Source organism: Plectrocnemia conspersa, unplaced genomic scaffold (assembly GCF_051122295.1).
Source record: "Plectrocnemia conspersa isolate PC_06_02 unplaced genomic scaffold, ASM5112229v1 ptg000012l, whole genome shotgun sequence".
Taxonomy (NCBI): Eukaryota; Metazoa; Arthropoda; class Insecta; order Trichoptera; family Polycentropodidae; genus Plectrocnemia; species Plectrocnemia conspersa.
Genome location: NW_028277176.1, coordinates 7,327,770 through 7,343,504, shown reverse-complemented (window position 1 = coordinate 7,343,504; position 15,735 = coordinate 7,327,770). Strand labels below are relative to the sequence as shown.

The window sequence follows — 15,735 nt, the reverse complement described above, 5'->3', positions numbered from 1 at the left end:
TTTATCACAATAGTTCTATTGAATTGATTTAATGCATTTTTAATCCTAAAATATGACCTTTTGTTAGTTTTATAAAGTACTCGTTCTGTGCTTGAAATTGCTATGCTATTTAAAAACTGTGGAATGATATGGTGATGTAAATATACATAAATAGATTATTTTGCGTGTATTTTAAATTTATAAATATGTAAGTTTAGATTAGATGTGTCATGTCCAGGTTTTTCGCGTTATATAAACTCATATAAATGCCAAATATAGTAATATAATAATAACCTTGATAACAAGAATTTTCTTATAAATATATATATTTTTCCTCCTACTTTAACATCTACCCAATTTAGAAGACGAGTCGTATGAATATTATATAAAACAAGTATATAATGTGAAGTTTAAAAGCTTTATTTTTACTTTATTTTTTATTATGGTTTAAAACAATTTACCTTTAATTGGGTAGTTTTAGATAGAAACTATCAGTTTATAAATCGATCAGCTGCCGCAAATTCTCAGAATTAAAAGTGGTTAATAAAATTTTCTACCGATGAACAGATAAAACAAAAGTAGTTTACTGAATTATGAAATTGCAGGACTTTTAGTTAAATAGTTATTTTTTGGATTATTTAATAGGAATATATTATTCTAATAGCTTTGACATCAATTAAATGCAGAATATGAGGATGAAACTTTTTTCACTTCCAAAGCCAAAAAAGCTGTATATCAAATTATTTTGAGACAGGAAGTAAATCAATTTAAAAAATTATATATTTAAAAATGGATACACAGAATTTAATTTTTATATATACAGAATTAAAATTAAAAACATTAATAATATTGTTTTTAAAAAGCTAGAATTTATAATGGGATACATTAGGTAAAAAGTTAGAATTTAAAATAATACATTGGCTTTGCAAAAATTGAATATTTTTTGCAAAGCCAATGCAAAAAATATTTTTTGCAAAGTCACATATAAAATATCGAGGAAACTTGATTTTTTTAAAAGAGGATAAAATAAAATATACAAGTGTTATTGAGGTGTATTTTAAATATAGATAACATAGGTAAATCAACTAAAATAAAATAAAATGGTTTATTGTAAGTTTTAAATATTTAAAAAAATGTAAAAAAAATAATAATTTAGAATTACTTGTTTTTACTTGGCCCTTATTTTATTCGTCAGATTATTGTACAGATTTATTCGTCAGATTTGTGTAAAGAGTATATTTAGATATGTTAAATACTACGGTTATTTGTATTTTTTAACACATCTATAATCTGAACATAAATCTGACGAATTTTATTCAAGCTAAAAATATAGTGCAATGTATGGCGTGTAAAGAAGTAGAAAAATACTTATTTTTAAAAGGCAATATTTTTAATTGAATTCTAAATTTAATGAATTGCAAAAATTGTTTTTTTTTTTAAATTAATTCTTAAATTGATTCATAGTTATGTGGTAGCAAATTGTGTTACTCGTAGCAAAAATAAATAGTCCTATAAATCTGAGCCAAGCTTATTAAAGATACAATGAAATCTACTGAAAAAAGTTTCACAATGTACTACTTCCAAATTGTATTACATAGCTTTTGATAAAAACAGTAAAGGCTCTTAATTAGAGTTTCCAAATATTCGTTATTTTTAACTATTCAAAAATGAATGGTAAACGAAAATAATATAAAAAAGAATCGAAAAATACAGTCTGCATACGCACATTATGATATATTGTAAAAAAATCATTAAAAAGTATCAAGACTACTTATATTAATTTTAAAAATATTTTAAACTTTAAATCAGTATGAAGTTTCATTTTAATTATTCATGTTGCCGAAAAACTACAACATGGAATGCTCAAAAAATATAACCATTACAAATTACTTTAAACAGACTTAAAAAATATTTGTATTAATTTAAAGAGAGCAATATTAGCTTTGATAAAGTCAGCAGCTGCGCAATATTACCTTGGAAATATGAGTTTTTCTAGAATTTCTGCAATTACTGTGTTTTTCTCTTCATTATGTTACTTGTCGGCTATTAATAACTTTTTTTAAATAACATAATGATAGTAAAATATAATTTACAGAACATAAAAAAATCCCAATTCAACTGTAGATTCTGTAGCGATACACCGGGGGAAAAAATAAATAGCTGCCTTGTTAAATTACAAAAAATAATAGGGTTTGTCGGTTTTTGGCATTTTTATAAATAAAAAAGTTTACTACAAATATGAATTAATGCTTAACGAATAGTTGGACAAATATTCGTTTACCAATTGGTTTAAAAACGGTCGAATATATTCAATATTCGACTATTCAAATATTCATATTAAAGTATCTACTCTCATATTGCTCATATTACCCAAAACTAATAATTCTTTAGTAGCACATGAGTAGGTTTTAATGGTTCTAGATCTTTAGATCTCCAGATTCAATATATTTTCTTTTTGTTTTTTCCCTTTAAATAGTTTTAAACCACTAACATTTTTTTATGATATATTATAGCAAATAACACAATTTTATAATATTTGAATTTTTATCGATAGCTTTGTCAATATCGAGCCCCAACAACCCTGTGCTTTTGATATTACAGCGCAAAGGCGGCACGACCGATCGAAACCTGTAAGAGCCCGAAGCGCAATCAATAAAAATAGAGACCGCGCGCACACACGAGGGGGTCGAGCGTAGACCTAGCGGAAGCAGAAGTACCGCGCGCAAATCCGGCAACCGCGCACGCCGAAAGCTCGAAAGCGCGAAAGCTCACGCGGCCGCGAAACTGCACGGCGCGCGTATTTGTAAACATACGCGGCGTCCCGTTCGCACGGGTCACGTGGCCGCCGCGCGATTGGTCCCCGCCGTCACGTGGGTACCAGCCTTCTCACCATTGGCCGGCGCGGGTGCAGCGGCTCACAGCTGCCGCTTTCGTTTGGCCGGCGGCGCCAGTAGCGCTGCGTGCGGCGCGCCGCGCTACACGCGTGTGATCGCCCAGTCGTCGCATCGCTCAGTCGGACCCCGAGCGCGCACACGGCGCGGACGCCTTCGCAGGTAAACAGACTTTTGTGTTTGTTCGCTTCGGGGTGCGCTTCCGGTTTGCGCCGTTTCAATTTCGCGCCACAGTGCGCCGAAAATGAGTGACCGTGACTATGAGTGTGTGTTATAGCTGCGTACGTTTGTGTTTTTACAAAGACAGTGCGACTTTTAAGTTTACGCCAAAACAAGGGCTGCGTGTATTTTTTGCCACAAAGATCATTACAACATAAACGTATTTTATCAATCATTTTAAATTGATAGGATAAAATAAAACTATCAACAAGATAAAATAAGTTTAGTATTGCCATTCAGAATATTAAGGGCGAACTCAATGTGTTATACTCGACGTAAATTTGTGCGTTTCAAAAGACAGTGCGACGTTTAAATTTACGCGAAAACAAGAGCTCGTATTACTTTTGCCGCAAAGATAAAATCAGATAATGATGATCTAATGCAAAATCGTCTCTATCACTATTGCACAAACGTTGTTTTATGCGCTTACTACAAATTAATTAAAATTACTAAGAGTAAATAAAAGTATTAACAAGATCATAAATTCATAGATTCTATAGATTATTGGGTTAATATTGGCATTTAAAATCTATTCAGTTAATATTTGCATTCGGAATATTAAGGGCGTACTCAACAATGTGTCATTTTTAATATTTCAAACCAAAATTTCTCAAAAACTATATATATTTCTGCTCTTAAAAGACAGTGAGACTTATTATATTAATTTGCCACAAAAAAAATCTAATATTCTAATATGCAATTAATTATTAAAAGTAAATAAAAGTATCAAGCAGATCAATAGTCATAGATTCTAGATTTTATTGGGTTAATATTGACATTCAGAATATTAAGGACGAAGTCAGTAATATGTCATTTTTTTTATTAAATACTAAATTTTCCTAAAATCTTACGAAAAAAATCAATTCAAAATCGCATTTATCACTATTACATAAATGTTGTTACATAAGTTTTTTAATATATAGAAATTAAATTGCTATTCAGAATATTATGGACGAATTTAACCACATGTTTTTTTTTATTATTTCATAAAAAAAATTCTCAAACTATAGCTACATAGATTTGTGCTTTTCATAACAAGAGCTTCGTGTATTATTTTTGCTACAAATATAACACGAGATATATTTATAGCTACGTAAATTCACGTTTTTCAAAACAAGGGTTTCGTGTATCATTTTAGGCCACGAAGATAACAGGATATACATTTTAATGCAAATACGTTTGTTACGAATTTAAAAATTTGGGTGAAATACAATACATTCTAGTTGTTTGTTTATGATCATTTTCTAATTATTTATTTGAATTATTAGTAATTAAAGATAAAACGTGTTTTATCGATTCTAGATATTAATATGAATCATTTAGAATATTAAGGGCGAACTCGATATGTTTATTTATAATTCTTATCTTTGTGTGTGTATTTATTTTAAATCTAGCATTAAATACCATCTAATTAATCGTTTTTCAATACAAAATAAAATTGAGTTTTATTTGCTTTTTAAATATTCGCTATCTATTTTTAAATTCAAGTTTTGTGATTCTAGAGACAAGTTTGCTAATATTTGTCGATTGGAATATTTAGGGCGAATTCAACAATATATGTTTTTACTTTATAAAAATATTTGAATAGTATCATTTGTGTTTTTAAGCTTTTTACAACAAAAAAACATAAGATCGTGTGTTTGGGAAAACTACTTGATAAATGTTGACATACCTAATATTTATACATAAGTTACTGATTTATTAACATGATTTTAGTTTACAAGAAGATATTAAGTTTAATTTACTTGGAAACACTAAAGAGCTATTGAAATATGTGTTTCTAAAGCAAAACGTGTTTAAGCATTTTATGTATATATTTGAATTTAAGTTTGCTCTTGTCGTAGTCACTGAGTCTAGAGATTAGTGGGTTAATAAGAAGCGTGTAATAATAATGGCGATTAACAGTTTTTTAATTTATATTTTTATTTTATAATAGTGTTCCCCAAACCTCGAAAAGTATCGTAGTAAATAAATCGTGTATTATTTATTCCGCAAAGATAAAGAGCAATTTTATAAGTTATAAAAATATGTTTTCTTTCTGTGAAAAGTGTTTTTAAAAAAGCTTTTAAAAACTACTGCTATTTTAATTTTGTGGAACAATTACACATTTTCTAATATAATTTGGTACAGCTTAAAATAAAATATGAATCATATTGATATTTTTTAATTTAAAAAACCTACATTAAATATATTATGTGCTTACTTTCGCTTATGTAGTGTTTATCAAAACTTTAATGATGATGTGTAGAAATTTTATTAATTAAAATTCGTGCAAAACCCTTCCAGTTTAGGTGGCTTTGAAAAAGTTTGTGCGCCTCTGTCGTAATTTATATCGCAGTAGAAAGTAAGGGTGGTATAGACGAGAACGCTAAACTTCCATAAACGTATATTTGCTGTAGAATAGTAGAACATTCTGGAGCCCCTTTGATGCAGTTGGCACAGCATTGCGCAATTTAACTCGAGTTTAAACACACGGTTAAGTAGAACTGCTTCCTTGTAGCTTAAATATATTTTTTATTAACATATTTAACCTTAACTTATTCTATATAAGTGAATGTGCCCATATACGTTTATATAGCAACGATCTCGTTGTAAACCGTCACCAGACCAGGTGCGGAAGGAAACATTCGATTCGCATTTCTAAGACTTCATCAGAGTTAAAAGGTCGCAGATCCGGTTTTCTTCAAACGTTTGCTCAAATCGCTGTCAATAATACATTTGCTTACAAGCAAATTGATCAAATATTAGGAGTATGTTTTAATGTGTCCTGGAGCGTAAATAGGCCGAGTGAAAGTTCCAACGTAAAAACAGGCGGATAATGCATATAAAATACTTGCATTATTCAAAGGAAGTGATGTAATTGAATCCGCGAGGATGTTGAAAAAATACATACATAAGTACATTTTTAAATGGCGTGTAATTTTGCAGTGCGCTTTAAAAGTCGTAATTTATAAATATATTTATTAGTTCATAGTATAAAGATAATTGTTAATACGTCAATAAGCATGGGAAAGTTTTATATTGCCATAATTATATACTAATAATTTAACTTAAACCATCATAGTATCAAGCATAAAAGTAGCCTAAACAGTTAAAATATATTGTTATATTTTTCTATGATATTTCTATGATATTCTCTCTCTATCGTATGATATTTCTCAAAGCAATCTTTCATATGAAGATATGATTTTAAATTACGTTTTTAAGCATATCCTTCGTTTTTTTTTTACCAGTTTATTTTACATAATATAGGAATTTACATATCTGATATACCACGCCCAATCCACATCGTAACGATTTTTTTGTCCTTTGATGCAAATAAATATTATTGTTCGTTCATTTATATCTTACAACTTCTCCCTTGAGTATTTTTTATTAAATATCATTTTTAAAAAAGTGAATTATCATGTAGAATTGGCAGTGTTTCATATATTAGCAACACTGTAAATCAGACAGCTGTCAATAATCATGCGTGCTTAACGTGTCAAATTCAGGGACGCAATTCAGTGAATTTTTTAATATTTCGATTTCATGAAGATTCATAGTATTTTTCATTAAATAACATGTTGTTTAGAAGCCACGTTAAAAGCAACACAAACACTCGGTAACCTAGCGCTCATATTATATTTTTTTAATATATTAACAATAAGTGAGAATCAAGTTTTGACCAGTTAAAGAGCGTAAAAAGCAATTATCCCTTCTCATAAGTCAAAAATTCACGCCAAAAGTAATACAATCGTGCCGTCAATGTTTTTGGCGTAAACTTACGACTTCTGAGAAGTGATAATTGTTTTTACACCCTCCTATTGACCAAAACTCGGTTTGAATATACTTTAATTAATATTCTCATATCGCTAAGAATAGCTACCATATTTTTAAAACATATTGTAATAGCGAAGTGCAGACAAACTATGGAGCAATATGCGAGATGCGACCTGTACTTTTTCTTCTGCTTATTTATCCCTGAGAGATGAGTTCGCTTAGTTTGTATTTTGTAATTGATCTAATGAAAGTTTTAGAACATTCATTAGGTTATGTATGGGTTTGAACAAAAAATATAGTTTCATAGACATTTTAGAGCAGCATTTTCGGTAGTAGAAATATATATCTACCGGTGAAAATTGGACTCACTAGTGAAAATATAACTTCACTGAAAAATATGTATTATTATTTATTTACATATCGCATGTAAATAAATAATAAATATTACTACATATGTAAAAGTTGATCATGTAATTTTACTAGCGCTGCCAGATAAATTATTTTTTCACTGGTAAAAATATATATATCTACCGGTGAAAATGTATTGCGATATGATTTCACTGAAATGATGGTTAGAATCAGGGATAATTTAAGCTTTTTCCAAGGAGGGGGGATTAAGATTCATAGTGAAAAATACAAAGGCGGCTATTTAATTGATATTATTTATAATTAAAAAATATATAAAATGTTCGGTTATTAAAAAAAATTAAATTTGTGTTTTTTTTAAATGTTCGGAAACTGCAGTTGGATCAACCTTTATATATGATATCCTTCAGCATGAACAATATAATGCAAAAATCTAAGGACTACTCTCGATAAAATATAACATTCAGCCTAATTTATCCTCACAGCGTTATAGACCTTTAATAGGGCACAAAGTTTTTTTAAAAACATTTAAAGAAAATTTGTACGTAAATGTAAAAATAAAACTTTTTAAATTGAGAATCATGGAATATTGATCAAAAAATTATTTCCAAAATCCATCATTGGATTAGCATATTTTACGACGAATTGTGGTAATTTGACAATTTCAGGTGAAATTACTAATAATATTTTTACCGTAATATATTTATAGAAGTATCTCTGAGTAAGTAATAAAATAAAATACTGGATATTTTAATATTCAAACGTTTAAAATGGCATCAGAGAATATATTTGGCACGACATAGATGTCTTTGGACTGCAATGGTAAAACCATTTTGGGCATTACATAGATGCTTTTGGACTTCTAAATGTTAAAATGTATTACTGCGAATTTCTCCTTATTTTTACTCTCAAGTAAGAATCCTATTAGTAAGTTGCGCCCATTATAATCCCGTTTTACGTCCGATTTTTTTATTTTAATCTCAAGAGTCCTCGTAAGGGTATAAATAATATAGACTACGAATGTTTGAGATAAACTTTTTCACTGCGATTTTATTTTATTTTCTTTGTATTCAAGTACGAGTGATCTCATTTAGTATTTAATCTTGAAGATCATGAGGTCTTTTTAAAACTTGCCAAAGCAACTTGTGCTCTGTATGTTGACAATATGATTGAGATGTCAATTATTACATTATTCTTTTCATTGTTCTCTTAGAAATTTATTACTCCGATTTGAACCGAGTGTAGTAACTTAAACGCGTTTTCCACCAGACGAAACCTCGCTTAGTATTTTGTCCGTATTGTACCCACGGAGATCATGGAGTCTCTATAAAACTTACCAAAGCACCGGTAATCTTGAAACTTACGCACCGTAGGTGTGCAAAACATATAGACTATATAGATTCGTAGACTTCGTAGAGGCGAGCGGGGATTATTGGCGTTGCTAGGCCTTATTGAGTTTCTCGCCGTGACTGAAAATCACATTCCCCGAGAAGAAGAAGTTAGTTACCCACTTGAACTTTCGCTCGAAACTTGCGCGAATTGAAAGTTGCGAGCGCTTATATTGTTTTATTTGGCGCGCGCCGTTGCCGACGTCGGTGGGGGTGCTCTTTTGGGGTGGGCTCCGAGATGACTCACACCGTGGGTTAGGTCAATACGAAGCCTTCGCGTGCACCCTCCGCCCTGCACTACATCATATCGATACCTAAGGGTATATATACTAGTACAAAGTGTGTATGGTGTGTGTGTGACTGATACGTTACTACCGAAACGGACCATAAACCAGTTTGAATGAAATTGAAATCGATGTCCGATGGTCTAGTGACTCATCCGTTTTTTTTACCCCATGTCGAAAATTGTGCAATTTGTCATAAATCAGGATGGGTGCAATTTATATTTTTGTTTGCTCGTGCCTCATGGGAAAGTGATGTTTGAGATTTAATGTACAAAAACGATCCTGATTCCAAATTGCTAGATTCGATGACTAATACTTTAAAGACCGGTGTTGCAAATCTTATATGAAACCTATACTCTATCGTGTCTGGGAGATTGGAATTAAATAATTATTATATAAATATAATTGAGATATTATATCACAGATTTTTCTAAATATTCCTAAACCCATAGATGAATAATTACTAGACCATGCTTGAATAATAAATTATAATTAATAAAAAATAATTTCACTGATGTACTTCATTTGGTTTCACTCTAGTATTTCACTACTAATTTAGTGGTTCTTGATTGTGTTTACCCAGTCGTATCAAAACGGAAGATTAAGTATTGATGTTTTTTAATGTAAATTTTCGAAACGAAAAACTTTCTGGCTTATTAATTATTTCGTTGAATGAAGTAATTGTATAATATTTTAGATCTGTCACATGCAAAACTACTGTATTTTCTGTCATTTCCATAAACAAAACTAGTTTTAAATTTTGTAGTATAATTCTCAGTGGTAATAGAGCTTAATAATTCAATAAAAATGATTGAGTTTAAAAAAATCTCAAATTTTTGGTTTAAATAGTAAATATTTATTTATAATAACATATGGGCAATTTATATTCATTTACAATAACATGTCCTTGTCTCCCGCTTTTAACAAATACGACCGCAATACTTTTGTTTTTACGTTTTTACTTTTGTTAAGATATACAGTGTTGTGATATTCAAATATTCGCTATGCATTTGAGAACAAGTACTACAAAATTATTTTTTGAGCACCTCAATAGTTTGTATGCGAGCTAATAATTAAATAATAATAGTTGATCAGATCAATTTATTTTATCTAAATAATATCCGAATTGCTCACAATTTTATCAACGTAAAAACTGAAATTTTAATTACGGTAATCCAATTTAATCCAATTCTTGGCAAAAAAAATTAAAGTAACTTTTTTTTTTTAGATGAATTCTATATTTCAATACAAATGTTTGGGTTTAAAAATATTATAGTAAATATTTCTCTATATTAGCATATGGGCATAGATAGACAAAATCTTAACATTGCAATAAAAAATTGTTTTATCCTTGTCTCCCGCTTTTAACCTAAAAGACCGCGAAACGAAGATTCTCGTTTCTTGCATGCAATATATGCTTTAACCTCTTAAGCGGTATCGCCGTACATGTACGGCGGTTGATATTTCACTGTTTTGATGTACCTCAGATAGTTATATATTTACATATATAACTGAAGAAATAATAATAAAAAACATTTTTTTTTATAAATTAAAATGTACGTATATGAACATAACAAAAAATATGTTATATTAATTTTATAAAAAATATTGAGAGCCTCTGAATTAATACAAAATAACACTCTCATGTGTATACTAACAAATTAACAAATATGCTTAAAAAATACACCATTTCGCTCAATTCATTAATTTATTTAAAAAATGCTTATCAGTGAAAAAATATTATAAATGCAAACTAATGCATTTAAATTACTTAAGTTACATTGCCAAATTAACAGAGTCACACTCGGAGTAAAATATATGTTACAAAGTGTAAATTTCAATAATGCATACATTAACTAGTCAATGTATGCACTGTCAAATCACTTCAGTTACAATGTAGCTATACTCCGTTTCTTTTAACAGAGTCACTTTGATGTCTATCTATTTCGTCATTATTCATAAGTGAAAAATGGATGACAACTTTGGGTATACGTCCTACCAATTACTCTAAAATACAAGATGCAGATATACTTATCATTATTCCTTTCTATAGTTAAAATTTTTTAAAGAAATTAGAATTTTTACTATATTTTTTTATGTTGAATAAAATCATTTATCTATAGTTGACAATTTTAAGACGTCCGTGCGCTGCGAGTGTCGGAATAACAATGAAGTAGTTGGAACGTATATGACAACTTTGCTCGGGGCAAGCTGATCAATAAAATACCTCTGTAAAATACGATTTAAGCCTCAAACGTACTCAAATAATCACAACGCTTACTTATATAATTATAATTGTAATAAAAAGCAATTGTAAAATAGAGTTTACTTGTAAATCAAATAAGTTTTGCTTAACTAATTGAGAACAATCAATTAAACGTCGTCTGCGTTTTAAAACGTAATAAAACTTCTCAAAAATATATGTGTAAAGTTACTATTTAAATAATAGTTAAATAGAAACCAAAAAATTCCGACTTTCTTGCAAAAAAATTTTGCAAAATTTAGGCAGAAATTTCTTGTTATATTCGCAACGTATGTTTTTTTTAATCGGGTAAAAATGCATCTATTTTTATTATCAAACGCAATATTTTTGACTTTAACTCTTTCGGAGAGTTATATCTACATATATGTATGTGTGTACTATTGCAATTAAACTATTTACACAGAAATTTACACTATAGATACACAGAATCCTTATTCATATCAGCCTTCATCTTATTCAAAAATAATTATAGTGATGCTTTAATTATAGATTGTATTACAATATATTTATATAATATTATAAGAAACATATTTTCCTACATAATATTTACATTTTGTCTGTTATTAATATTATAAACGTCATTTATTCATAGTGTATTAACAATTAACCCATCGTATAAACAACAATTTGCTCAGCCAATTCTCTAAATTTATCCCTAATTCCGTTGAATTCTCGCCAAAATTCATTCCATACACACAATCGTTTTCATATAATATAAAATATATAATTTTATAGCATGTGCCTAATTGAGAGCTCGGTCGTTCCGCGTCCTTTCTCTTAACGTAAATTATCATATTATTCCGTCCTTAACGATTTTTTAATTGCTCTTTTCGCTTTTTCTTACAAGAAAGTTCCATTTTTTCCATTTCGCCCGCATAAAATTTCAGATTTGCGTACCGACAACCGCTTTGCATCGACCAAGACCACTCAACGTACACAACGTGCTGAATCACATGCATAATTTAATATGAATCACGTTTATATAGTCACTTAATCATCGTTGAAATTCAAGTACAGCTTGTCCGCAAATGTTTTTCTCAGTTTGCTTTTCACGTCAATAAAAACAGCCTATTTTAATTTTTGAGTGGCACTTCCGACTTGGAGACTTAAAAAAGATTTACGTAAATATTTGATTTTCTATTTTTGAAAGACTTAGGAAATCGACGTAGAATATGCCAAAAGTAATAGTATGTATCATACAATATACATATATTTACATTTATATTTTATAATTTCGTACTTGGATTCAGTTACATTTTAAATGTGCTTTGATTATTTTTTCTGTCTACCAACACATACATTTGGATTTCGATATAAAACTTACCATAAGAAAAGCGATCATTTAAAATCAATGTCTTTGTTAAGTATTATTATCATGGTTAAAACACAGTATATCTGTGATTCATATTACTTGAAGTGGAAATATAAATTGCCTACAATCAATGGATTTTAAAAAATTCACATTCACAAAACACATTCAGGATCATTGCCTCGATCAGAAATGTTTTTAATGCTTTTACTGCATTTCATAGCAAAGTATTGATTTATTATTGAGAAATATTTTTTTTCTTTGATTATGCAAAAGCTCGATTTAAAATAATTTTTAAGTAGATTTAAAAAAGTCTGTCTCATACTTTTACCTAAAAATGCAATAATTACAAAGATATCAAAGGTAAAAGATATTAGTAAAAATATGCACATGTGTAATTTTATAATAATATTAGTAATCTGTTGTAGAGTACACTCGGGATAAGGATGCCGGTTTGTTATTGTGTACGTGTACATGTATATGAGAGGGAGAAGCGATGTAGCGTGTACTTCGTTGTCTCGCTTTCTCTTTTAAGGACAGTCGCTGATTCGTCAACGCTGGTATTCGTCATTAAAGTGCAGTGTGGCACAGAAGTTCGATCTTCTCTAGTGATTTATTTTAAATAATTTTGTGTTCATATTGGTTTAACCCAGATATGCCCACTGTCCCATGGATAGGTCACTAAACTCGTGCCACTGTTTTTTATTTATAAATGAAATTTTAAGAGAACAAAATTTCTTGGGCATATCTGGGTTAATTGATATCAAATATACACTGTAAGTTATTCGTTCTCTTACCCGTGAATTAAAATATTTTATTTATTTTCCCATTAATCCGTACGTTGATGGTTTTTTTACACTATTCTCTGTAAGGCTTAAAAAAATATTATTCTTATCGTTGCGCCAATGATAATTTTTTAATTTATTCAATGGATTCTAATGATTTAATAGAGTCGTCGAGCCATTAAACAACCTGCGAATAATTTCTTTCCACATTTTATATATTTTTGCTTTTGAAGAATAGCTAAAGACTTCATTATTTTTTTGACTAGTGAAAGATTTTGAATTTTGCAAATATTTAATTAATGACATCAATGTCTGGTTTCTTCGATTATATAATATATTTTTAATTGTCCGTTGAAATTTCCAACTTAGCTCAGATGTATGTATGTTAAATAAAAAAATTAAATATTCTGAGCGAAATTGTTTTGAGCCACACAGTTCACGCACACAATAACAAACCGGAATCCTTATCCCGAGCGTACTCTATATGGGTAGCTAAAAGTAGCCTAACGAACAATTTAAAATTTTGATTACATAAAAATTAATTAAAATAGTAAAAAATATACAAATATGTATTTTAATGATAAGGTAAAGAAAATACAAATTGCGTACACATTCAGGATCATTGCCTCAATCAGAAATATGTTTAATTCATTGAGTTTCATATTGGTTTATCATAACGAACTATTTTCAGCTTAATTTTAATTTTGTATTTCATCTCCTTATACCATTCGAGTTAATTAAATTTAATTAAATTTTACAGCTGATACTAATACTTAAATAATTATCTAAATTACTATTCATACAAATGAAATACCTACATATAAATTAAATGTATTGATCTGGATATTTGCAATCTGTTTTAATAATCTGTTTTAATTGGAAATATCTATATAAAACAAAGTCAAACGAAAGAGAACGATAGATATACTTTGAACTTATTTTTTTAAAAGAGCACTTCATTTTTAATTAATATATTACAATAAAGTAATATATTATTTTAGCTTAGTTCTTATTTATTGGCACTCTTAATTACATGAACTTTAGAAATACAGTTTGTTGGAAGTCATATAAAAACGTTTTAGAGTCTGTTTGATGTTAAGAAAATAATAGAACGGTTATAACAATAATATTTGGTTGTTATAATACAAGTAATAAAGAGTTTTTTTTATCCTTGGTTGTAGAGAAACTATTTGTCACAAAGTAAAAAGATTTATAGCTGATTTATTTTTTTATTTACAATTTTTAATTCATCGTGAATGTTATATAATTTAAAACGACTCAATTACAATAAAAATCGTTTACTTTGTAAATATATATTAACCTTTGTTTTTGTCAGACATAATCAAAAACGAACGCTCATTTTTATTTATATAAATAAATATTTTTCACATTTAATATTTGCATTCGACATTTTTGGAGTTTCGCCAACATAAATAACGACTCATTTTAACGCAGTATTTTTTGCGTTACGATATTTCGTTCGTTCTCTAGATAGTAATAATTAACGTTTATCTCGCATTTTATTGTATTTTTATTAATTTAAATAATAATGGAGCTTTGGCCGTAAAATAGATTATTTATCGCCGCGGATCGCGGCCGCCCAAAGACTCGTTCTTACACATATATCTACATACGTATATATTTTATAAGAGCGAACTGCTTTTGGTCCTTTTTGTTCGGCGCACGATGGTTTTATTTGCATGTTTTTCTTTTCGATCTATTATTCCGTGATCCGGTCTGGTGTATAGATGATCCCCGAGTCCTTTGTGTATCGCGGGCCGAAGGTTGCCGACGAACGAAACCCGCTTGCAGCTGTTCCATGCTCATCCTTCACACGTGCAAGTACACAAAATCGACCAGAGGACGCCAACTATTGACATTAAATTTTTTTCTAAAGTTAAAATACATATAAAATCAATTTTATATATTAAAACGTTACTTATATTAATTTCTTTGCTATTTAAAATCAATGATATATATACTATTTTTATGTTCGTTAATGTTAAAATATGGCATGCTTGGTTATCCTGTTTCCAACGGATGTTATGATAAAACGTCGCACTTACAGGTATATACTCAAAGTGGTGACTGTGGTGGCTCTTTCGTGAATGTAATGATGTGCACGTGTGTAAATGTATATATATTTTTTTTTGCATTAGTCAACTTGTTTCCCATAATAATAATTCAAACACGTTTACGTATAAATTTACAGTATTTTTCATGTCGATTTTCTTAACATTTAAAAGCTCAAGTAATATGTTTTAAAAATTGGTATATAAAAAATACATTTGTACAACAATATTAAGGCATTCCACAAAATAATTAATCAATCATTACAAAATATGCATATATTATAGAAAAAATACTTGCATGTTTTTTTTATTAAAAGCGAAGGATGATTTATTTTTAACCTTTCCTTTACTGTAATGTACACCGAGTGTACATGTCATATTACTATGTGTATATTGTGTCGAATAAGATGTTCATAT

General features: G+C 29.1%; 1 protein-coding gene across 6 annotated transcripts in view; it reads left to right on the top strand.

Annotated features, from left to right (window-relative positions):
- Positions 1–2,894: 2,894 nt before the first annotated feature.
- Positions 2,895–15,735, top strand: part of Tet (Ten-Eleven Translocation (TET) family protein) — a 186,048-nt gene continuing 173,207 nt past the window's right edge. For all 6 annotated transcript variants that reach the window (XM_088199114.1, XM_088199113.1, XM_088199112.1 and 3 more), the window contains exon 1: positions 2,895–3,032. The gene's annotated coding sequence lies outside the window, so the exon portion shown is untranslated. The remainder of the gene's footprint in view (positions 3,033–15,735) is intronic.